We start from the raw sequence: 25,098 nt of genomic DNA on the forward strand, positions 1-25,098 counted from the left end.
TCGTTGTTGTGGCTGTGACCATATGGCTGGGAGGCATGTTGTGTAGGAAGCCAGTGTTATTTTGCCATATACCTGCATGTGTTCTTTGTTTTCCAGGCCTACTGCTTGTTGTTGTCACCATGTGGCTTTTGGCTATTTTGTGTAGACAGCCAGTCTGCTTTTGCCATAGGCCTGCATGTGTTCTTTGTTGTGGTCATTGCTGCTTCCTGGTTGTTGTTGTTTTGACTACGTGGCTTGAGGCCATTTTATGTATGCATCCAGTGTGCATTGTCATAGGCCTGCATGTGTTCTTTGTTGTAGACATGCCTCCTTGCTGGTTGTTGTTGTTGTGACTATGTGGCTGGTGGCCATTCTGTGTAGGCATTCAGTGCGCTTTTGCAATAGGCCTGCATGTGTTCTTTGATTTCCAGGTCTCCTGCTTGTTGTTGTGACCATGCTCCTGTTGGCCATTTTGTGTAGGCGGCCAGTGTACTTTTACCATAGGCCTACATGTCTTCTTTATTCCCTATACTTTCTTGCTGAGTGTTGTTGTTGACCATGTGGCACTGACTGGCAGTGTGCCTTTGCCATAAACTTGCATGGAAGGAGTCGATAACAGTGCAATAGTATGCTTGAGGATAATTTCACTTAGTGTTAATTTTTTTATATTAATTTGTGTAATTAAATGTTTTTTATTTAGTTTTGTCAAATTTTATTTTTTTTATTTTTTATTGTAATTTTTTTAATACATTTTTAACTTATTATATATATTTTTTGAACTTCGTTTTAATTTTTACACAAAATGTTTCAATTTCAAATCATTTTTTCCTGTTTTGCCTCAGTTGAGCCATCATCCATTCATTAATCCGCCATTGGTGCATAGCCGTGCAACAGCATTCAGTTTTTTAGGTACATAATTACATTTTCTCCTGACACCCACGCTGCAGTGCACTTTAGAGTAGACATTAGCATCACTCATTTGTGTAATGATGATTATTATTCCATTCCCCCTGGACCATATTGCCTGCCATAGGCGCACTCTAACCTCCATTTTTTAATAGTTTATTATTCCACTTACCCATTTAGTTCCCTGAGTGCCACAGGTGTCTCCTTCAAGAATATATGTACATAAAGGAATGAGCTCTATCATTATGTATATTGTATGTTATTCTAATAGGGAATTATGGCATGGTGATGGGGTTTGACTTTAAAGTGGTTCTCTAAGTTAACAAAACAACCACACTAATATTATCTTCGCCTGTACTAATTCAAAATGCAAACAAAGCCACATTTCACACTAAATGGCTTTCTTGCTTGTTTGCTTTTAGGTGCGCATGAGAATAGACATCGCCCGCAGTACTACCAAATAGAAGACCTGTGCAGTCATACATCAGTTCACCAATCACATCCACTTATACAGCTTGGTACAACTGCCAAATGAGAGCTTTAAGGTGGCTCCAAAGAAAGATGCTTCCAAGAATGTGGTTAGTGAGAAGAAGCAGCTTCCCACCAGTGGCATGTCGCCGTAAACCTTTTTGGACAACCATGTCTTGTGCCTGTTGCTCCAGCCTCTGGGGAGCAAGCTGAGAGCAGAACTCTTGTGTCAACAGCACCACCCCAGCCTAAGTCAAGGACCATGTCTGTCAGTGAGGCTGCCCCTGCAATCATGTTAATGCAAAGAGTAGTAACTTTGATTTGGATGTGCCCCTTTTGCAAAGTAGTACAAAATTGTTTCAGGAAACAGAGTAAAATGGACAGCAGCCGCGTTCAGCAATAGTACATTTTCCTGATAATGGAGCAGAACAGTAGGTTGAGCTTCCTTCTGAGCAAGAACCTCCTCTTTTAGAATCATTGGCTCCCAGATGTCTGGCAGACAAAAGGAAGGGTAACTGCTCCACCATCTTCTCAAAGCACCACATTAGATTATGAGGAGAGGGGTGTAGAGTGGAACCTGGCAGAATCCAAGAGACAACAGGAGAGGCATGGGAGAATAAAAGTTCCTGAAAGACTTATATTTAAGGAAACTAATGACAAGGAGGATGATGAGGCAGTCATTGTGGAAGGGTACACAGAGGAGTCTGACATTTCTGTTCAAGCTGCTCCTCGGTATGTGGCACAGGTAGCACTGCAGATCCCATATTTGTAAAGCCCCAGCTGAGACCTGCACTAAACCCTACCTCAGGAAAAGAACAGAGACAATCAGTCAAAAAGTACTTCTCCCCAATTTGGCACTTTGTTACGGTTATCAAAGAAGGGGAGCACGTTGCAGTATGCAGCATTTGCAACACAAATGTTCATCGAGGTATGCCTGGTACCCATGATGGTGCTGGAGACCAAATGACCCACATGAAGAAACACTACACAATCAAGTTAGAGGAGCACCTTTAATACATTGCTGAATGTGTTGTGGTGGTGAAGAGAGTCTAGGGACTACTGTCATCAGTTTACTTGGGTCACTCAGGGAGGCACAAATAGTGAGTCAGGCCCTGGCAACACCTTTAATCACATCCGCTTGTGCAGCTTGGTGCAACTGCCAAATGAGAGCTTTAAGGTGGCTTCAAAGAAAGATGCTTCCAAGAAAGTGGTTGGTGAGAAGAAGCAGCTTCTCACCAGTGGCATGTCGCCCCAAACCTTTTTGGATAACCATGTCTTGTGCCTGTTGCTCCAGCCGTCGAGGAGCAAGCTGAGAGCAGAACTTTGGTGTCAACAGAACCACCCTAGCCTAATCCCAGGACCATGTCTGTCAGTGGGGCTGCCCCTGCAATCATGTTGATGCAAAGAGTCGTAACGTTGATTTGGATGTGCCCCTTCCGCAAAGTAGTACAAAATTGTTTCAGGAAACGGAGTAAAGTGGACAGCAGCCACAGCCAGCAATAGTACATTTTCCTAATTTTTGGAGCAGAACAGTAGGTTGAGCTTCCTTCTGAGAAAGAACTTCCTCTTTTAGAATCATTGGTTCCCAGATCTCTGGCAGACAAAAGTAAGGGTAACTACTCCACCATCTTCTCCAAGCACCACTTCTGATGATGATGAGAGGGAGGTGGAGTGAAACCTTGCATATTCCAGGAGACAACAGGAGAGAAAAGGGAGAATACAAGTCCCTCAAAGACTTATACTTATGGAAGATAATGACAAGGAGGATGCCGAGGCAGTCATTGTGGAAGGTGACACAGAGGAGTCTGACATTTCTATTCAACCTGCTCCTCGGTATGTGGCACAGATAGCACTACAGCTCCCATATTTGTGAAGCCCCAGCTGAGACCTGCACCCAACGCTACCTCTGGAAAAGAACGGAGACAATCAGTAAAAAAGTACTACTCCCCTATTTGGCACTTTTTACGGTTAACAAAGAAGGGGAGCACGTTGCAGTATGCAGCATTTGCAACACAAATGTAAATCAAGGTAAGCCTGGTACCCATTATGACCCATATGACAAAACACTACACAATTAAGTTAGAGGAGCACCTTTAATACATTGCTGAACGTGGTTGTGGTGGTAAAGAGAGTCTAGGGACTGCTGTCGTCAGTTTACTTGGGTCACTCAGGGAGGCACAAATAGTGCTTCAGGCCCTGGCGATCCCTTTAAAACCCTTAGTACCAAAGGTCCCATATTCTAGGGACTTATATGGGAGTTAAAGTCCTATCCAATTGGTGTTACAATTCACATATTTCAGTTTTAGGGAGGGAGCACTGGCACTTAGGTCTGGTTAGCATGCTTCAGTGCACTGTCAGAGTAAAAAAACAGCATCTAGGAGTCCAAATGAGGCAAAAAGTGAGGGAACACCTGCTTAAAGGCCTGTTTTCTTACACCTTGTAAAGCTGGTCCATTACTCCCAAATTTACTTCCTTTCAAATCCCGGTGAGGCATGGGAGTAGGCCTTTGAGTGGCATGAACTCCTGTAGTGGGACTCACCACCAGGATCTGTTACCCCAGAGAAATGCTCCCTTCCAGGTGACTTACAAGAGCTTGCCTCTGGTAGAAATGTTGAAGGGGTCCTTACTCCCCCACCTTTATGGTTCTGGTTAGCCAAAGTTGTTAATTTGTTTCCGTCCCTGAAGGGTGTGGATACCGGCTAGGAGGTTGGAGCTGTTACATTGCCGGGTCCGAGGGAAATCATCTTGGTACCTGGGGTGGAAGATCCTTGGTAGGAGGAGGTCCTCTTCTAAGGTCTGTTTAAGTGACTATACTATTGGGTTTTATGAAAACTTGTTAGGATGACAGATGCTTCTGGGGTAGAAGTATGGGGAGAGGGAGTTGGTGGCAATGGACTGTTTAATGGTTTTCTTTTGATTCTTGGTTTGGGAGTTAGGTATACGCACCAGGTAGCACACCTTTCCAATACTACCACGCATCTACACACACTTCAGTGGGACGTACCTTCGGAGAGCCTTTAATTTAGGCTCTCCAACCTTTCTTAATGGCTAGTTTTCAAGTTCTAATCTGTAATGTCAATGACCTGCTGGACAGGATCAAGCATACAGTGGTCCTCAGCTCAACACAGTCCTGATGCTGCAAGAGAACCACATGTTGGGAACTCAGTGTTCTGTCATATGCAAATTTGGATATGACCAAGCCTATTAGCAGGCAAAAAATGGGCTCTAGGGGGTGGCTATACTCCTGCTAAAAATGTTCCCTTTGACAGTGACCACTTAAAACCAAATCACGGATGAATCTCCTTTTCCTTCCAGCTGTACACAATGGCAGCACACATTCTTCCTAGAGAGATTTCTGAGCACTCCCCAGTGGGCATCAATTTGGGGGTGCCGGGTTCCCTCTAGGCACCCAATCTGGTGGCTTAATGCCTGATGTCTCAAGGATGAGCTCTTCCAGGTGCACATTCGGACTGAACTCAAAATATACTTTGAGATCAACTTGAGATTGGTGACCTCCCCTGGGATGTTTTGGGTGGGCAGTAAGGTTGCAATTCAGGGGTTCACCAAATATTATCTACATAGGGCAGCTAGGCCTATAAGTGAGGAGCTGGTCTGTCTTTAAACCCAAATATTCAACCTTGATAAACATTGTTCTGCAGGTGCCCCTGAGGGGATACCAGAGGGAACTTGAAATTGACAAAGCCTCTCTGGGTCAGCAGGAATTGGATTAGGCCTTCCACCCAGCAGGTGTACAAATATGGTAATAAAAATGAAAAACTTCTTTATTTGTTAGCTTTGGGGGTATGTGGTCGAGGATAATATACTGCATTATTGATAGGACTGGTCAGTATGCCACCTGCAAGGAGGATATAGTGGAGGTATGCACTGTCTACTATCACACACTGGATGTCCATCATCCTCGACCCGAGTAGGACTGCACCTCCCCCCTCTTTCAGGACACACCCCTGTCTAGAATCACAGCGCTCTAGAGAGCTGACTAGAGACTGCCAGTATGGCAGATGAGATGGAGGTGGTCATACAATGTCTTGAACACCGATAGAACCCTGGGATCTGATGGCTTCCCAATGGAATACTATTGGGTTTTTAATCCCTGCGTATGTCCTATCTGATAAACCTTTATGCTGAAGCTGAACTGCAGAGTGTCTTTCACCAAAATCCTGGCATTAAGGCTGCAGCACAAACTATCCGGTCTCATTCATGTCGATCAATGCAGATTTATGCCCAACCGAAGCACTCTCCATTGACTGACGTGTCAATGTGGCACTCACTCCTGACCACTATATGACTGATCCCTGTCCACTCTTCTTGATTGATTTGGAAACAGCATTTGACATGTTGGATTGGCCCTATTCTGACCAGGTTCTGCATTACATGGATTTCGGCCAGAGATATCGCAAACTGTTTCAACTTCTGTTCAAGGAGCTCTCTGCTCAGGTCTTCATCAACAGAGCTCTGTCTGCCCCTTTCTGATTCACAGGGGTACACTGCTAGGATGTCTGCATTCTCCCCTTCTCTTTGTCTTGGTGATGGACTCTTTGGCCCAAATGTTGCGACACGATGCATTGGTGTAAGGGTGGAGGTGGGGGACTGTGGGCAAGATTGCTATATATGCATATGACATGCTGTTCTTCTTTTCACATCTGCAGATGTAGGGTCCTCTGGTCCTTCATATTTTGGTGGTCTTCAAAGAGGCCTGCAGCCCGGCTGAATTGGCAAAATCTCTCCGGGTCTCACTAAAGGGCATATGGAAGTAGTGATCTGGCAGAACACTATCCCAATCCATTATCTAAGTATTAAATATTTGGGGGTCTACATTTCAATCTTTCTGGAACTTATATACACCAACAATTTGACTCCTCTGCTTACAGACAAAAAAGAGAGCGCTACAGTTCAGAAAGGATTGCAGGAAGAAGTGCCAGAGGCAGAGCAGCAAGGATGGATCAAATCAGGATGTATTACAAATGCTAATAAGATCCAGATCTCATCTTATAGAAGACCTGTGTTGCCTGATATCCTGTTATTTTCTGTAGCAAGACATTTTCATGGACCTGCACACATTGAACATGCTTTGGTGAGAATATTTAGGCAGAATTGGTTCAATTTACGCTCTAGCTGAGGAATTGTGTCACATACGTGAGACCAGTTAGCTGCTAAAAGTAGGTAGAAGAACCCCTATAACCATGAGTCATATAGGTAGACCAGGAGGACCCTTTAACAGAAAGCAATTAGATTTGTTTCAAAATGTCTGTTTGTAACGGCTGAGATATATCCTAGTCAAAGTGTGGGAAGCTGACCCATCATGGAGAAATGTCTCACTGTAGCCAAACTGCTACACAGTTCCTATACATTTAGTATGTCTGTGAAATGGATCAACAAAACTTCAAGATATATCGTCAGTACTAGCTTTCAGTACCACATCTAAATTCCTAAACCTCCAGCATTACAGATACTGTCAGCACCTTTGACCAGCACCATGCTTATTTCCAAGGAATGTGTGCAACAGAGCTAACCCATTTTATTTGTCACTTTTGGATGCCCAAGATTTCACAACGAGAAGAGACAATAATACATTTTCAAATGTTTATTGAAAAGATCTAATACTTGTAAGTAAAACATGAACTGCAATTATTAAATAGATGAAACACATCATTGTTATGAGCATTATTAGAATGGTGAAAAATACAAATAATTCAACATGTTGATTATTCCTAATATTATTCCTATCTGTCACGAATGCCCCTACACTAGCAAGAGCATGGTGGAGGTACCCTTCTGCCAAACCCAGTCAGAATGATCTAATCCGATACCTTGGTGTTATGTCTGAGGAAGCCACTCTCGGTGCATTAATGAATGTTCTTTGTCTCAGTGTGCAAGCCCACACACATTTGTGCAGGTAGCTATCTTACTTCTTTAAATGTGTATAAGGCCTGCAGAGCTGCCTCACATTACCAGCTCTACGCATTATACGTGATAACTTCAGTGTGAAGTGACTCTCACAAAATTCAAAATGGGAAACAATAAAACTCTAACCTTATCTCAGTCTGCATGAGAAGCAGAAAAATAGCTTTACTTAGTCAGAGGAAAAGAGTTGTCTCAGCGAGTGCAAAACAAAGCCAGGACACTGCATTCTACTATGTGTCCCTTAAACTAACACTGCAGACTTCAGAACAACAATGTCCAACCATAATAAATGTGTGTATGGCATTTTATTATGTTAGTAAAAATCATGTTCAAATCACTATCTCAAAAAGATGCTAAGTTAGAAGGAAAAACTAAAATGTAGAGGTACACACTAAGGGGTCCATTATGATGACGGGCGGATTTCCTCCGCCAGGGTGGCGGTGGCTACCGCCAGCCTGGCGGAGGAAATCCGCCCGACATCATCAGCACAATTCCCCTCCGCCATATTAGGATGGCGGAGGGGACCGTGGCGGTGCGAAACACCGCCCGCCTGTTGTCCGCCCCGGTCGCCTAGCGGCCGGGGCGTAAAACCTGTAACATGGTGGCGGTGTCTGTTAGACACCGCCCGCCATATTACAATTGGCTTTCACCAATGCATTTCCGTGGCGACAATGCCGCCACGGAAAGGCATGCGGAGACTCCCTGCAGGGGCCCATTGCGTGCCCCCTGGGAGTCCGTGGCTTGGGGGGTTGCACATGGGGGGTACCTATGGTACCCCCCCGCATTTCAAAGTGCAACATGGCAGGCACCGCGCGGTGCCTGTCATGCTGCACTTTGAAACGCAAAACGTGCACTTTACACATGGCAGCGGGCGGAGATTTCTGCTCCGCCCCCTGCAATTGCACCCATACAGGATGCGCCCGCCTGTGTGGCGGGCGCATCCTAATGCCCTGATCGGGACCCCCGCCCTTAAGGCGGGCGGTCCCGAGTCCCGATGTGATGGCGGGCGGACTAAGTCCGCCCGTCATCATAATGGACCCCTAAAGATCTAAGGGAGAAGCACCAAAAGGAGAGTGTACTACTTCCTGTCAATATGGAAACTCACAAAAAGAATGTTCTCTAAAAAAATATACGTCCTAGAGATAACTACTAGACAACAATAAAGTAAATGAGAATATCAGTCTAGTTGGGGGTGAAAGCAGACATTGTCTTAAAGGACGAGAACGCTCACTTAACCGAAGGTGACATGCTTCATAATGGGGCTCCATCCTCACATCCAGGCTGGCAGGTCCCAGGTGTGGCCTACAACTCTTCCAAAAAAGTATGTAAAGAGGAGCAGAGGTGTTTTCAATAAGGGAGGACTAAGAAACTGGTGAGTAAGGGGCAGAGTGCAAATAAAAAAATGGGTGAATATATTAAAACTGTATTTGGGGACCAAATACTTTTATTTAATGGTACCCTTGTACAGGATTAAAAAACAAAGAGGACTAGGGGATATCAACAAATATACCCCTATTTGTGGTCAGCATGTTTCTGCCCTTGCCCGACCTCCAAAGGAGTTCCTGGGCATTCCTCAGGACCAAATAGAAAACTAGTCACTCAGCAAATGTGAAATATAATATGCAAAAATTGCTCAACACAGATGTTTATACTTGCCGTCAAAGGTTTGTAGCCGGTATATATTGCGGATGATGAATACATCATCTCATCTGTAAAATAAACAAAAATCATAAGTCAATTGTCATTTGGCCAACATTTATGCACAACAAAGAAACAGCCCCCAACAAAACATGATATATATATGTCGAAAAAAATTAAATTGTATTGCGGTTACCTGGTTAGAGGGATTCTATTACCTCTCTTAAGCCATAAGGTACCCACTTGGGACTCGGCTAAAGGGAAAAAAACAAAGGGACACATGGCAGTCGTGTGGAACAAGCCAATTATATGAAATTCAAGCAGCATGGTGGTATGCATAGTGTGCAGTTAAAGTCAACAGATAAAAAAGATGATAGCAATGCTTCATATTCCAATGTATCTATCTAAACAGCTACGGAGGTATGAGAACCTACCAATACGTCACATCTACAGGCAATTTTGTTGGGTTCGGACCGTCATTGTGAAAGAGACGGAAACTTCAGCCCAACCCTCAAGTGAATACACAAGCTTGTTTCCAATCTTGCATACTCCTTTACTACATTCAATTGCCCGCACTCACCTGTGGTGCGGTCCGAGTGCCTCCTTCTGTGGCAGGGTCCCAACAAGATGGTGGGACACTGTGCAAGCAGTGTAAAAATTGAAGAAAGAAAGGAAGTGACTGAGCTCATTACGTGCATCACGTGCCTCATGGAATCATGGAAAATGTATTTTCCATGACTTGGGCTTGAGTTTGATTGTCACAGTCCCATCAGGGAAATACAGAATTGTAAGTTAGGTATGATTGTGGTTGCTACCAATTCCTGTCATATGACAGTCCCGCACAGACCCTAGGATACGGACTCAATTCTATAGTTTTTTGTTGCAACCACTATGAAATCATATGAAATCAAATAAATTTTTAAACAATTTCTTTTTCTAGAAAATAATTGTTCAAAGGTATTAGGTCCCCTAATTACAGTTTTAATATTTTCATAAATGATTTCATTTGCACTCTGCCCCTTTCTCACTGATTCCTTAGGCCTCCCTTATTCAAAAGACCTCAGCTCCTCTGTTTTTTTCAAAGAGTTTTATGTAGTGCAAACTAGACCCGAGATATCTGGTATCAGAGCGCTTAAATGAGCACCAGTTTTGTAACAGAAGGACACACTCGTTTTTATCAGGCACGGGGAGATGAAGTGATTTGCCCAGAATCATAGGCTGTTGAGCGTCGTTGCCGAGACTCAAACCCGTTTCCCCAGCTTTAATGTCAACCGCTCTAGCCGTAAGGCTATATCCTCTCTTCACATCCTTTTTTGAAGAGTTGCATCCCATACCTTGGACCTTGCAGCCCGGGTGTGACGAGGGAGCCCCATAATGAAGCATATCATCTTCGGGTGAGTGAGGATTCTCGTCCTTTAACAAAAGGTCTTCTTTCACACCGACCAGACTGATATCCTCAGATACGTTATTGTTGTCTAGTAGTTATCTGTAGAATGTATATTTTTTTTAGAGAACATGGGGCCATATTATCAAGAAAGGGTGATACATTATCGCCGCTTTTATCGGCAGGAAACTGCCGCTAAAGCAGCGATAATGGGCTTGACAATATAGCCTTGTGAATTCCCATTGAAGCCCAGGTTAACACCAGAACCTGGGCTTCTATGGGAATTCACAAGGGCATGGTAGGGCAGTAGCACAGACAGGCCCACTAGTGAAATATTAAAAGAACAGCAACTGCAAATACCCCAACATGCATCTGGACAACTACCATCCATTGATGCATTAAAAAAGGTTATAATTAGACCCAAAAAAAAAACAACAACTACCATGCCGATCCCTAAAACTTCCCAAGAAGTAAACATCCCACCAGAATTTAGCATTACCCAGAACAAAGAGCCATGTATTTTCTTAGACAATAACAACAGTGAAAAACATATAATAATGCCACTGCAAATAACTTGACTAAACTCCAACAATACAACACCTGGATGATAGATGGCACTTTTAAAGTATGTCCAAAGCCATTTTATCAACTGTATACAATACATGCTATAAACCAAAATACTAATATACCCTTCATCTACTACCTACTCCCAAATAAAACTCAAACTACTTATCTAGAAATTCTCAATAAAATAAAGTGAGAAAATCCTAATTACTTCCCACATAAAATAATCATTGATTTTGAAGTTGCAATGATTAATGCAATTTTTAAAACATACCCTGATACAGCTATCAAAGGATGCTACTATCATTGTAATCAGTGCCTGTGGAGATTTCTCCAAAAGTCTACACTGAGGGGCCGATTCCGATTTCGGCCGGTAGGGCTCTGAACCATGTTCGGAACCCTTCCGACCGAATCGGTCAGTGCCGGCCAGATTCGTTTCGGACCAAGCCATTCCGACTGGCTCGGTCGGAAAGGAATGCGACTTGCATTTCCAGATTGTGGATGACAGGCTCGGAGAACCTGTCCGCAGTCCGGAAATCCCTCAGTACTCCCCCAGTCACCTCTTTACGACTGAGGGAGTACAATGGCAGCTTTTCACTGCCTTTTCGTGCCGGTGTATCCGGGGTCCCCGGCAGGGCCCCCATGGGTGTGAGGCTGCTGGATGGCATCCTTGGGGCACCTATGGTAACAGATAACACCTTAGCATACCACATAAAAAACTTTCAGCCCTAGCCTATGTGCCTGTGACAGACGTAGTAAAACACTATAACCTGCTAATAGAGAGTCCATACTACAAGAGAAATGAGGAGAAATTAAGCCCACTACTTGATTACTTCGAGGACACATGGGTAGGGCGACTACACCGATCAAGTCAACGAAGATTTCCAAAGTTCCACATACCATGGTGGAACGTTTACATTAGTACCCTAAACAAAGAAGCCAATAGTAACAACGCTGTGGAAGGGTGGCATAACGCCTTCCCGGCAACATCAGGCAGAGGTACACCCACACTGCAAAACTTACTAGAAAGTATCCAAAAGGAGCAAAGTTACCAAGAACTACGGATGCAACAATCCATTTCACTAATTGGACCAAAACTAACTAAACAGACAAGCAAAATGTATGAGCTTTTACAAAGCCAAGTCTCCTACAACTAGAGGCTTAAAATACTTGTCCCTAATCGCAAAAAACATCCTTTAACTCTAATCTAAACATTAATTAAAACATTTTCATATACAACACAACATATATATATATAAAATATTTTCATGGTTTATAAAACATTATTAATTTGCCAAATATATACAAGTAATAAAATAGCAAATATATATTGACAAAATAATATTTTACAAAATACAACACATTTTAAATAGAAATAAATTACATTTCCCTCCCACACACCAATTTAAAAATTACTTACATTTGTTGTAGCTCTAAAGCTAATTGAACACATGTTCTAAGTCCATCCAGCTGTCGAGTTCTCCAAACAACGTTAAATAAACCCAAACAAAATGCAAAAATGCAAATATGTCCAAAAATAATTCCTCTATAGATAAATCCAACTGTCAAATACCATAAAAAAAGAAAATCTCGAAAATTTAAAAAACGCGCCATGAAAACGCGAAAATTGAAGAGTGTGTTAAATAAAGATTAGTTTATGAAACTAATACACAGCTCTTAAAAAAACAGCAACCTTCTCCAAACACAAATCCTCCATTGACAAATCTAAATGGCAAATCCCTTTAAAAACGTATAAAAATTAAAATACGCTCCAGGAACACGCGAAGAATTAAGAGTGTGTTACATAAATATTAGTTTAGAAAACTAATACACACCTCTTAAGAAAAAAAAACATCCAAGTTCCAAAATCCGACATCGTCAAACAAAAACCTGTAAAAAAGAATAAAAACATACCCACCCACACAAAAATACATAAACACAAAATCAAAACACTTGTAATAACATTTAAAAGCAATACACATAAACTTATCTACATATACTAGACTCGAAATACCAAAAAACAAACCTACTTAAAAATGTACGTTACGTAAAATACACCCAAATTACAACAAAAATACAAGTACCAAACTCTAAATACACTACAAACCACCTAACTACATGCAAATCAACTCAAAACTTAGGGACCCATTAGGATGTCGGGCAGCGGACGGAAAGACCGTCCACCGCTTTTCCGCCCCGGTTGCATTGCGGTCGGGGCGGAAAAGGTTTAATATGGTGGCAGGCGGGGTCTGCCGCTTTGCTTTGTTTATGCAATGCGTCACAAGCATGTTTAGCATTGTGCACCGCCCGTCACAATGCTGAACAGGCAGTGGCGGGCACATCCTAATGCCCCCCTTATGGTGGGCGGTCCCATTAACCGTTGGGATGGCGGGCGGACTAAGTCCGCCCGCCATCCTAATGACCCCCTTAGTTTAAAATAAAATAATTAACTCTTTCCTGGCTACAAGCGACACAGCTTCCAACCATGATCATGGCCCCTGGGAAATGACCCAAAACGGCAGTAAGCGGTTAGAAAAGTAGTCCCCCTAAACAAAAATGGCTGAATAAATATAAATCTAAACCTTAAATATAATAAAACAGTGGAGTAGTGTGGCTCACTGGTTAGAGGCAGCAGGCCTGAGAGCAGAAGTCAGCCCGGGACCAGGGTTCAATTCCCGACGCGGCAGGGTCGTGGACCTTGGTCAGCGGACTTGATAATTCTCGCTTCGGTGCTTACTCTAATCAGGGGTTCCACTCGGCAACTCTGGGCATTAGCTTGCCTAATCTCCACAACGGCCCCACCAATTCCGGGGATGCCTGGCTCCACCTTGGGGACTCCCAGCAAGGGACCATCCCACAGGGAAAGCCAGGACGGGTTCCCCAGAGTTATACAGCGCCGGGACGCCCCGTTGCTGGGGCAGCTGTGCGCTTTACAAGTATACTACATAGGTAAAACATGCAGTAAACTTACCAAAAATATTAACAAATATATTTTGTAAAATTGTACATTTTTTTATAAATGAATAAGAAATACTGCAATATTTGTACAACATTGTTCATTAATAATAATAAATATTATAACACATATATTGATTATTATTATAAAAAAACATTATTACCTCAACATTCCAAAAATATGAAGAGAATATATCAAAATGTTAAATAAATACATACCTTTACAGATAACACATTGACACTTAAATTATGTAATTATTAATATTATTAATAATACATATATTGATAATATTAATAATAAATATGTTGTGTATATATCAAAAATTTACTATTAAAGCAATATTATGTTTTGTTGAATGCAAATACATTAAAATGCAATATTCCTTTAACAACAATAATGAAAATACCAACAATGTAATTATTAATATGATTAATAATACACATATTAATAATATGAATAAGAAAATAATATTGTATATATGTTAAAATGGTATGTGACAATATGAGTATGCTTTGTAAATTTCAAAAATATTGAAATTCAATATTGTGTTAACAACTATTTATATGTTACATAAAAAATGTGAAACATTGAAAAATTACCTGTTAATTAAAATACCAATATTATTTGGTATTCAAAATATATTTCTCACAAAGATCAAAAATAACAAATGTATATTACCAATTATCTACATATGCATTACTAAACATAACACTGTATAAATTATATATGAATGAAAATATATATTGTAAACATTGTAATGAGTATCACAAATATAATTCAAAAAAATAAAAGTTGTAAAAATGTTCAGCAAATATATTCATGAATCTATTATTCACAGATTGAAAAATAACTACTTCAACTAACTATATTCTATTAAAAATAAAAACTTTGTCAAACTTCTATGTCTGAATTATTTCACAATACTTGTACTTTTATTAACTGTTAATAAAAACACAAACATTTAACACAAATACTATCACACATCAAAAAGAAATACACCCTTAGAACTATTATTCCTCTAAAGAATATGTAAATTAAAACTAATGTACTATTCCAACTCCAGTCACTATAAAATTAAGAAAAATTCTGGATAGTAAATAAAGAGAATTTACTATTCCAACTCCAGTCAGCATAAAATCAGAGAAGGTGCTGGATAGTAAAAAAATATAATTTATTATTCCAACTCCAGTCAGTATAAAATCAGGGAAGGTGCTGGATAGTAAATAAATATAATTTACTATTCCAACTCCAGTCAGCAAAAATTCAGGGAAGGTGCTGGATAGTAAAGAATATAATTTACTATTCCAACTCCTATCAACATAAAATAATGGAAGTTGCTGGATATTAAAAAAATATAATTTACTATTCCAACTCCAGTCAGCATAAAATCAGGGAAGGTGCTGGATAGTAAAAAATATAATTTACTATTCCAACTCCAGTCAGTATTATATCAGGGAAGGTGTTGGATTGTAAAAAAATATAAATTACTATTCCAACTTTAGTGAGGATCAAATCATAGAAGATACTGTATAGTTATGACATTTATTTTTGTATTATGTTAAAATTAATTCTTTCAAAAATATTTATAAATAATGTTACACATAATTTACAAATATTATTTTACTATAGACTTCTTAATGTAAATTAATTTACATGTAGAAGCTGGAAATTTTCTACATTTCCCTTAGCATTTATTATCACAAAAAAAAAAAAAAAATATATATATATATATATATAACTATATATATATATATAAAATATACATGTTGTGCTTTCACATGTACAACATGACAGGCACCGCACGGTGCCTGCCACATTGTACATGTAAAAGCAGGGGGGTTCCATAGGTAACCCCCATGTGCACCCCCCAATCCCCCAACACACTCGGGGCCTGCAACGGGCCCACATCAACAGGAACCATCAGCCTTTCCATGGCGGCAATACAGCAATGAAAAGGCTGCTCTGAGCCCCGGATCCCCTAGATATCATAATTTGGCTGGGGGTCTTTGCTGTCATGATGGTAGGCAGGTCGCCCCCACCGGACCGGCAGTGACCACCGCCGGACCGGTGGGGGTGATCCGCCCGCCATCGTAATCGGCCCCTTAGTTTTTAAAAAATTTCTACAATTTGTAAATGTTTCCTTAATAATAAATGTAACATGAAATTAATTAAATTTCTAACACTACCCACCTTTATACATTTACAGCCCAACATCCCAGTAAATATTTTATATAACATGATTATTGACATAAAATTTTACACATATATTACTTCTAAAAAAGTAAAATATACAAAATAATTAAATATTATCAAATTAAAAATTAAATTGAAAATATAAAAGATGTTATTTTTCAAATTTGTATACAAATATTTTGATACTCTCAACAATTATTTACAAAAAAACATATAATACATATATAATTTTATAAAAAGAGCTCCAGCTTTATCCCCTAAAAACTCAACATCCCACTTCTAAAGATTTTTTAATACATGTAAAAAATTTATATTATGTAATGCAAATGTATCTACTCTCAACAAACACATTTTTTAATTATCATATTATTTATTTCAATATTTTTAAAACACTACCCAACCTTATCCCCTAATAACCCAACATCCCGCTCCTAAAATTTATATTACAAATAATTGTATTTATACATTATAAAAATTATGACTATCTCATAAAACAATATTTATTCTCAACAAAAATTATTTAGAATTAAAATAATATTTTTTTCAATATTTTTAAAACACACCCCACCCTTATCCCCTAATAACCCAACATCTCACTCCTAAAAGTTATATTACAAATCATTTTATTTATAAATTCTAAAAAATATTAATATCTCATAAACATATATTTACTCTCAACAAAAATTATTTAGAATTAAAATATTTATTTAAATATTTTTTAAACACTCCCCATCCTTATCCCCTAATAACCCAACATCCCACTCCTAAAATGTATATTACAAATAATTTTAGTTATAAATTGAAAAAATATTAATATCTCATAAATATAGATTTACTCTCAACAAAAATTATTCAGAATTAAAATAATATTCATTTAAATATTTTTAAAACACTCCCCACCCTTATCCCCTAATAACCCAACATCCCGCTCCTAACATTTATATTACAAATATTTGTATTTATACATTTTAAACAACTACTATTTATAATATTTTTACATTATTATTATTATTATTATTACATTCATTACATTTCGATATTTATAATATTCAAAATTTAATTATCTATATTATAATTTTGGACATTACTTACCTTTACAAAATAACTATATTTTGTCATAACAATATGTTATACTCGATATTTTAACATTCAAAATGTATTAAATAAAAATACAAAATATATTTTGGCATTCTATATACTGGCATTCGATATTTTAGTACATTCGATATTTAAAATTTGATATAATGTCATTTCGATATTTTGATTTCGATATTATGTCCGTTCACCGCTACTGACATCCTAAGTTAGGAGCAATGCCATGATATTAGTCCCTGTGCTTGGGTCATAATAAAAAAGCATGTTTGAAAATCCTGTTCTGTGCTAGGGTGGAAGGGGGCCCTTTAAGGTTATCCTGATCATCAACATGGCAGTAAAGTGTGGTGGGTAACTAACTGGATTCATGCTCACATACCCAGGTCAGAGCAGGATGGTGAGGTGTCTACTTGATGAGGTGGTGACAATTGAACCAGGTCGGCGCCTCCTGTATCCATACATTCTGAAGAGCCAGAGGGGATGCCCACACGAGAGGTGGTGTCATTTGAACCAGGACTGCGTCTTCCTGTTCTCATTAGTCCTGAAATACCAGAGGGGTTTGACATCCATCAGAGGTTATCACCTATCCAGGTTTCTGAAATCTAACAGAGTGATGTGGAAGCATCCCCTAAAGATGAAAATATGTGAACTGAAAGAGGGGACACTTTAGAACCATCACTATTGCAAACAAATGATTCTGGTGAAGGAACAAGTGTGAAAAGTGGGAGACTTCTAAGGTAAGAGAAATGGCCAAAGAATAAAAAGTGAAATTAAATTTAGTGTGTCAGTTGAACGTATACCACATACCATCAAAAGAACAAAGAAGCTAGTGGTAAAAGTAATATAGAAGAAGATCAACAGACACCTCAGCAATCGAAGGGAGTCAGAGTACCTTTTTGCAGGTATTTAGCACCTAAATGGACTTATTATACAGACAATGATCTGAATGAACTGAGAGCAAGAAAATTGAACCGCCATGATATGCCATATTACATGCACAAACCCTTGAAACTAATTCATAATTAAGTTCGACTCATTTGATATCTTATTGATTCAGTTCAACAATAATTGATTCTTTGAGCTATACTACGAACTTTGGAGTCCATTAGGATGGCGGGCGGATTGCCCCCGCCATCCTTCTCTGTATTCCCCCCGCCATATTAGAATGGCGGGGGGGGCCATGGCGGAGCAAAACACCGCCCGCCACTTTTCCGCCCCGATCGCATTGCGGCCGGGGCGGAAAATGATTAATATGGTGGCGGTGTCAAGCAGACACCGCCAGCCATATTATGATAGGCATTTTGGCAAGCCTTTCCGTGGCAGCAATACCGCCACGGAAAGGCAGGCGGTCTTCACTCTAGGGGCCCTCTGCGGGCCCCCGGAGTGAAGGTGGGTAGGGGCATGTACACGGGGGGGTACCTGTGATACCCCCCCCACATTTGCATATACAAAGCGGCAGGCACCGCGCGGTGCCTGCCGCTTTGTTTACGTAAATACTGCAAAGCAATTTTTGTATTGTGGCGGGTGGTGCAGAGGGCTCCGCCCGCCACAATACTGAAAATACAGGATGTGCCCGCCACTGTGGCGGGCTGTTAGACCTGTCTGGCTTTTTGCGTAGTCCCTCCCATTTATTATTTATTTTGTCCCCTTTTTGCCCCTCATGCCCTTATTAATTTTTGTGTCCACTAGATTTTTTTTAAGGTGTTGGTCTAGGGGATAGGTGTTCTTTCCCCCTTCTTAGTCTTTCACCTCAGGCCTAGAGGCCTTTCCTGACAGGGAAATTGCTGGAGTCACAAAATGGTGGCTACCAACTGTCTCAACTGTCATACCCAGAACCTGTCCCATAGAGTAGAATAGGGCGTTCCAGAACCTTCTGGTCCCTTCTGGACTTCTGAGGGTCAGCCTATAAAAGGCGGAATGCTGGTCAGCCATTTTGTCTTCCTGAGAGAGTCAGCTGGAGGACAGGCTGTAGCTTAAGGTGGGGGTAGGCTAGTCAGAGGTTTGGACCTATTGATTCACCACCCGTCCTCCCTTGGGTTATTTGTCCTATCCCTGCTGCTTTGAATGGCTGGAGACCCTGGGCGCCTGACTAACCCCTAGCTTAAAGATAGTGGGGTGTAAACAGGAGAAGGAGACTGTGGCGCTGTGGAGCGCAGTCCTCTGCCCAGTGGAAGGAACTCTGAAAGAATAACCCTCATCCCTTGACACCAGCCTCCATTCAGTGTTGAGTGGTAAAAGGACTTTGTAAGGCTAGGAAGTGGGAGCTGAAGTGAGAAGAGATCCAGCGCTGTTCCTACCTTCCTGGGTGTGGGGGAAGGCTTGTGCCCCTGTGTCCCAGAAGATCCTGGCCGGACGTGCAGTCAGCTGATCCCCTGATTTCCTTGGGAACTGACGAGGGGTGAGGGGTGCCGGTTTCTTTGAGGCAGCGCCGCCTCGGCTGTGAGCGAGACCCCGGGGGCGCCAACCGCGCTTCAGACGCGTTGCCTGCAGCGCCCCGGTTGTCAAGGGAAAGTGAAGGCGCCTTCGCGCATGCCCAATACGTCGCAGCCATCCTCTCAGGAGGGGCCTAGGACCGAGCAGGCCCGTGTGGAAAGCGTCCTTCCTGGGAGCGGGCGCTGTGTGAGGCAGCACCAACGCGAGCGCTACCGCGCATGTCAGCGAGAGTAGTGGCCCCGCCGATCATCACGGAGGAGCGCCGGCTGCCTCAGCAGCCAGAGTGAGTGTCCCGCCTTCTCCCTCTGCTCGCGGGCCACACGGAGGAGCTGGCCGAGCAAGGAGGGGGAAGCTGAGGGGCCCGGTGGTGGCCTGGGGGTATTGAGAAATCGGCCTACCTTCCGCTCGAGCGCCAAGCAGAGGAGCTGGCCCGAGTGGGGAGGGAGAGCAGGGGAGCTTTGAAAAGCAAGAAAGCCCTTGCCACACTCGATACTTTGGCCATATCGGCTGTTTTCCCCCATTACTTCTGGCGCAGGACGATTCCAGCATCGACAATTACAAGTAAGGAGGTAAACACGTGGGGGAGTGACTTCCACAAGATTAACTGGTGTCATAGATTGAGACTCTGGCCCCGGGAGTACAGCGTCCATGAGGAATCCCTGACAGGGCTTTATTGAAAGCTGATTCAAGTGGTTATAACCAATTCTTCTTTAACAAGCTAAGAAGGGGAATTGTAGAGTCATCCATGTAAAGGAAATTGCTTACCTGATCTAACATAAGTGCTGATCTTGCCTCTTTTAAAGTAATGCTGTAATGAGAGATGCTATAGAGTAAAGCAGAGTACAGTAAATGCATAACTGAGCTATTGAAGTATAAGAGTTACCTGCCAGTTTTGGTTAAGAGGTCTGACTAAATGTAATGTACTGTAAATGCTGGTTGTGAATGTTTTAGAACTTAAAAGTGTAGTTAATGCTTCCATGACAAACTGAAGTGCCTAAATTGTAAATTTTGAAACCAAAGAGCAGAGTATATTATTTTTATAAACCAGTACATATTTTTCCAACAAATTGGTGTAGTGTCCTTTTTAAGTGTTACTGCATGGATTTACTGCTGGGTGGTCTGCAACCTTCACACTTGTGCCTCTAGAATTGCATGTCTTACCTTAGGCCAGGCTACCCTAGGTGACCTGACATCCCAGGTTCCAACAGATTGGTGTCTAGCGGTGGGATCCTGACTGTGGTTGCAGCTACTCAGTAGTAATTGAACGTAATACACTAAGCCTACACCAGGAGTTTTCTCCTAGCGGCCCTCCTAATTTGTCCTTTTGTTTTTCCAAATTTGTTCCTGGTGGTGGGGGGGAGGTGGCTTTAGGTTGCCCTTGCAACTCTAATTTCCTGGTGAGTATAACTTGGTATTTCCTGTTGTAAAATGGAGTTTGCACTAGAAAACTTAGATACCTATTCTGTGGCTCAGCTGAAGGATTTCTGCCAGAAAATGGGGGTATTTTTTAAGCATGGTGCCAAGAAGGGGGAACTCCAGACGAGTCTCAGGGCTTGGGTGGAGGCACACAAAGAAGGGAAGGAGGAGGATGAAGGGGCAGACCGGGACACGGTTGTGGAGATAGAGGGATTATTCCACCCTGAGGGGGAAAACCTACTCCCAGGACCAGTGTCCTACTCCAGCAAGGGCAGTAGCGCCTCTGGGGGAAGCTTAACTGAAGCCGAGCTTACTGACAGGAGGGAAAAAAGGCAATTGAGATGGGAGTTGGCTAAGCTGGAGCAGGAGAAAGAGGAGCGGAGGATGGCTCACAAGTTCAGGTTGAAAGAGTTGGAACTCCAGGCACTGCAACGGGGGCCCTCTCCTGTAATAAATGGTGGCAGCGAATCCAAAGAGACAGCCAGTCAGTCCAGACCCTATTTGCCAAAAGACCTTATTGCTAGCTTTAGTCAGGGAGATGACATAGCCAAATGGTTGGCTGCCTATGAGGTCTCCTTAAGAGCCCATGGGGTGCAGGAGAAGCACTGGGGGGGTGGTTTGTATAGGTACATGCCTCCTACTGGTCGGGACACCTTGCTGGCCCTGGAACCAGAGGAGCAAACCAACTACCCCATCATGAAGCTAGCATTGGTAAAGAAGTTTGGGCTTACCCCAGAAAGGTATCGCCAGAAGTTCAGGGGGAGCCACAAGTTAAGCACTCAGAACTGGGTGGACTTCCTTGACTACGCACGTAAGGCATTGGAGGGCTGGGTCAAGGGCAGTGAGGTGAGGGACTATGAGGGGTTGTATGATCTATTTTTGAAAGAGCACCTCCTCGAGAAATGTTTTCCCGAGCTGCGCCAACACCTGGTGGACAGCAAGCTGACCAATCCCCGGAAGCTTGCAGAGGAGGCGGACATCTGGGCAAGTACCCGGGTGTCCTCAAAGGGGACTGGAGGGGATTCCCAAAAGGCCGGACAGGGCGCCCCTCAGAAGAAGGAGGGGGGAGACAAAAAGAGGGAGTTCTCTAAAGGTCCCCAAAACAGTTTCCAAGGGAAGGGAACAGGTTTCACCCCTAAGGCAATCCCGCCCAGAAACCCTAATCCTGGCCAAAGCCAGCAGCCAAGGGTTCTCCACTGTTTTGAGTGTGGTGGTGTTGGACATTATAAGGGAGATGTCAGATGCCCAAAGAGACCACCCCCTCCCACCGGAGGAAAACCACCGGGAGTAGCTAGTGTAGCGCTCGGGGAGGAGTTGCCCTTAGATAAGGGGGGTGAGTGGGCGGGTGTCACCTTAGTGTCCTTGGGAGAGCGGGAGATGGTTCCAAAGATCCAGGTGCCCCCAAATACTACAAAGTATGGGCAGTGGGTCACCATCAATGGCCAGAGAGGGGAGGCTCTGAGAGATACAGGAGCCAGTATGACTATGGTGAGAAGTCAACTGGTGTCTCCAGAGCAGGTGGTTCCCAATGTACTCCACCCCGCCGCGATGGCTGACGGCAGAATGGGCCACTATCCAGTGGCTGAGGTTCCCTTTGAGTGGGAAGGGGTTGCAGGTTCACTTCGAGTTGCCGTAAGCCCTGCCGTGCCAGTTGATTGTCTGCTGGGGAATGACATGGAGCACAACACTTGGAGAGAGGTGGAATACCGGACGCACTCTGCGATGCTGGGTACACCTGACTGGGCCTGTGTGAGCACACGGTCTGCGACTACCCGAAGAGGGAGTTCGCCTGGGTTGGAGCCTGGAACAATGGCCCAACCTGCTGCCAAAAAGGGACAGACCCGAAGACAGGAAGAGCCTGCTTCGGCTTCCACGCCCCATGTGACAGATCGGCTACCTGCGGTGGTGGGCCAGGAGTCCATGGAGGGGGAAGTAGACTCTCTGGAGGATTTACCCATCCCTGTTGAGTGGCATGTGGAGGGAGGACCTACCAGAGAGGAATTCTGTAAGGGGCAGAGGGAGTGCCCTACCCTTGAGGGACTGAGGCGTCAGGCTGAAGCCCAGGCAGCAGGTGATGCTACGGGACACCACCATATTTACTGGGAGGATGGACTCCTCTACAGTGAACCCAAGGTACCCCTACCTGGCTCATCAAGGGCCTTGGTGGTCCCGCAGCAATACCAAGCCTTTCTGCTGGAATTGGCTCATGCAATACCCATGGCAGGACACTTAGGCCAGGACAAGACCTTTGCTCGGCTTGTCCTCCACTTTTACTGGCCTCAGATGAAAGTGGCGTCCAACACTTACTGTCGGACATGTGTATCCTGCCAGGCCAGTGGGAAAACAGGGGTGAAGCTGAAGGCTCCCCTGGAACCACTTCCGGTCGTTAGCACCCCCTTTGAAAAGGTGGGCATCGACATTGTAGGGCCCTTGGATCCACCAACAACAGCTGGTCACAGGTTTATCCTGGTTCTGGTGGATCATGCCACACGGTACCCAGAGGCAATTCCTCTGAGGACAGTCACTGCACCTGTGGTGGCTAGAGCCCTAATGGGGATCTTTACCCGAGTGGGATTCCCCAAGGAAGTTGTGTCCGACAGGGGGACCAACTTCATGTCAGCTTACATGCGGGCGATGTGGAAGGAGTGTGGAGTGACTTACCGGTTCACCACTCCTTATCACCCCCAGTCGAATGGACTGGTAGAGAGGTTCAATAAGACCCTGAAGGGCATGATAAGAAGTCTGCCTGAGAGCCTACGGAGGAAATGGGACGTCCTCTTGCCCTGTTTGCTGTTTTCATACCGAGAAGTGCCGCAGAAGGGAGTGGGCTTCAGCCCTTTTGAACTGTTGTACGGGCACCCTGTGCGTGGACCTCTCAGCCTGGTGAAGGATAGCTGGGAAAAGTCTCCCAGAAAGCCTCCTCAGGATGTGGTGAGCCACATGCTGGCCTTCCGGAGCCAAATGGCCAAGTTGTGGAAGCAAGCTTCTGACAACTTGGAGGCCAGCCAGGCAGTAATGAAGGAATGGTACGACCACAATGCTCACCCGGTGGAATTGGAGCCTGGCCAGAAAGTGTGGGTGATGGAACCTGGAGAGCTAAGTGCCCTTCAGGATCGTTGGACAGGCCCATTTGAGGTGTTGGAAAAGAAGGGTAAGGCCACTTACTTGGTGGATCTTAAGACCCCTCGACAGCCCCTACGGGTGCTGCATGCCAATCGCCTCAAACCCCACCATGAGAGGCCAGAGGTCATCCTGATGATGGTGATTGATGGTGCCGAGGAAGCAGAAAGCGAGCCTCTTCCTGATCTCTTCTTGTCTCAAGAGAAGGATGGGTCGGTGGAGGGAGTGATTCTCTCCCCATCCCTAACTCCTGAGCAGCGGGAGGGCTGCCGCCAGATATTGGAGCAGTACTCTTCATTGTTCTCCCTTGTTCCGGGAAGAACCCACCTGTGTACCCATGATGTGGACACAGGAGACAGCCCACCAGTGAAGTCAAAGACCTACCGGCTGTCAGACAAGGTGAAGGCTAGCATCCATGGAGAGGTTGCCAAGATGCTAGAGCTAGGAGTGATAGAACCTTCCAACAGCCCTTGGTCCAGTCCGGTGGTGCTAGTGCCAAAAGCCGCCCCACCAGGCACCACACCAGAACTGAGGTTCTGTGTGGATTAACGAGGACTGAACTCAGTTACAAAGACTGATGCTCATCCGATCCTTAGGGCGGATGAGTTAATTGACCGGCTAGGAGCTGCCCAATACCTAAGTACCTTTGACCTCACTTCAGGGTACTGGCAGATCTCCTTGACAGATGGAGCAAAGGAAAGGTCAGCCTTCTCCATGCCTGAGGGACACTTCCAATTTTGTGTGATGCCCTTTGGGCTAAAAAATGCCCCTGCCACATTTCAGCGACTGGTGAATCAGGTCCTCTCCGGAATGGAGGGTTTCTCCGCTGCTTATCTGGATGACATTGCTGTCTTCAGTAGCAGTTGGGAGGACCATTTGCAACATTTGCAAGCAGTTCTCCAGGCCCTGAAACAAGCTGGATTGACCATCAAAGCCAGCAAATGCCAGATTGGGCAAAGGTCGGTTGTGTACCTTGGACACTTGGTGGGTAGGGGGTCAGTGCAGCCCCTGCAGGCAAAGATTGAGG

Source organism: Lissotriton helveticus, chromosome 6 (assembly GCF_964261635.1).
Source record: "Lissotriton helveticus chromosome 6, aLisHel1.1, whole genome shotgun sequence".
Classification (NCBI taxonomy): Eukaryota; Metazoa; Chordata; class Amphibia; order Caudata; family Salamandridae; genus Lissotriton; species Lissotriton helveticus.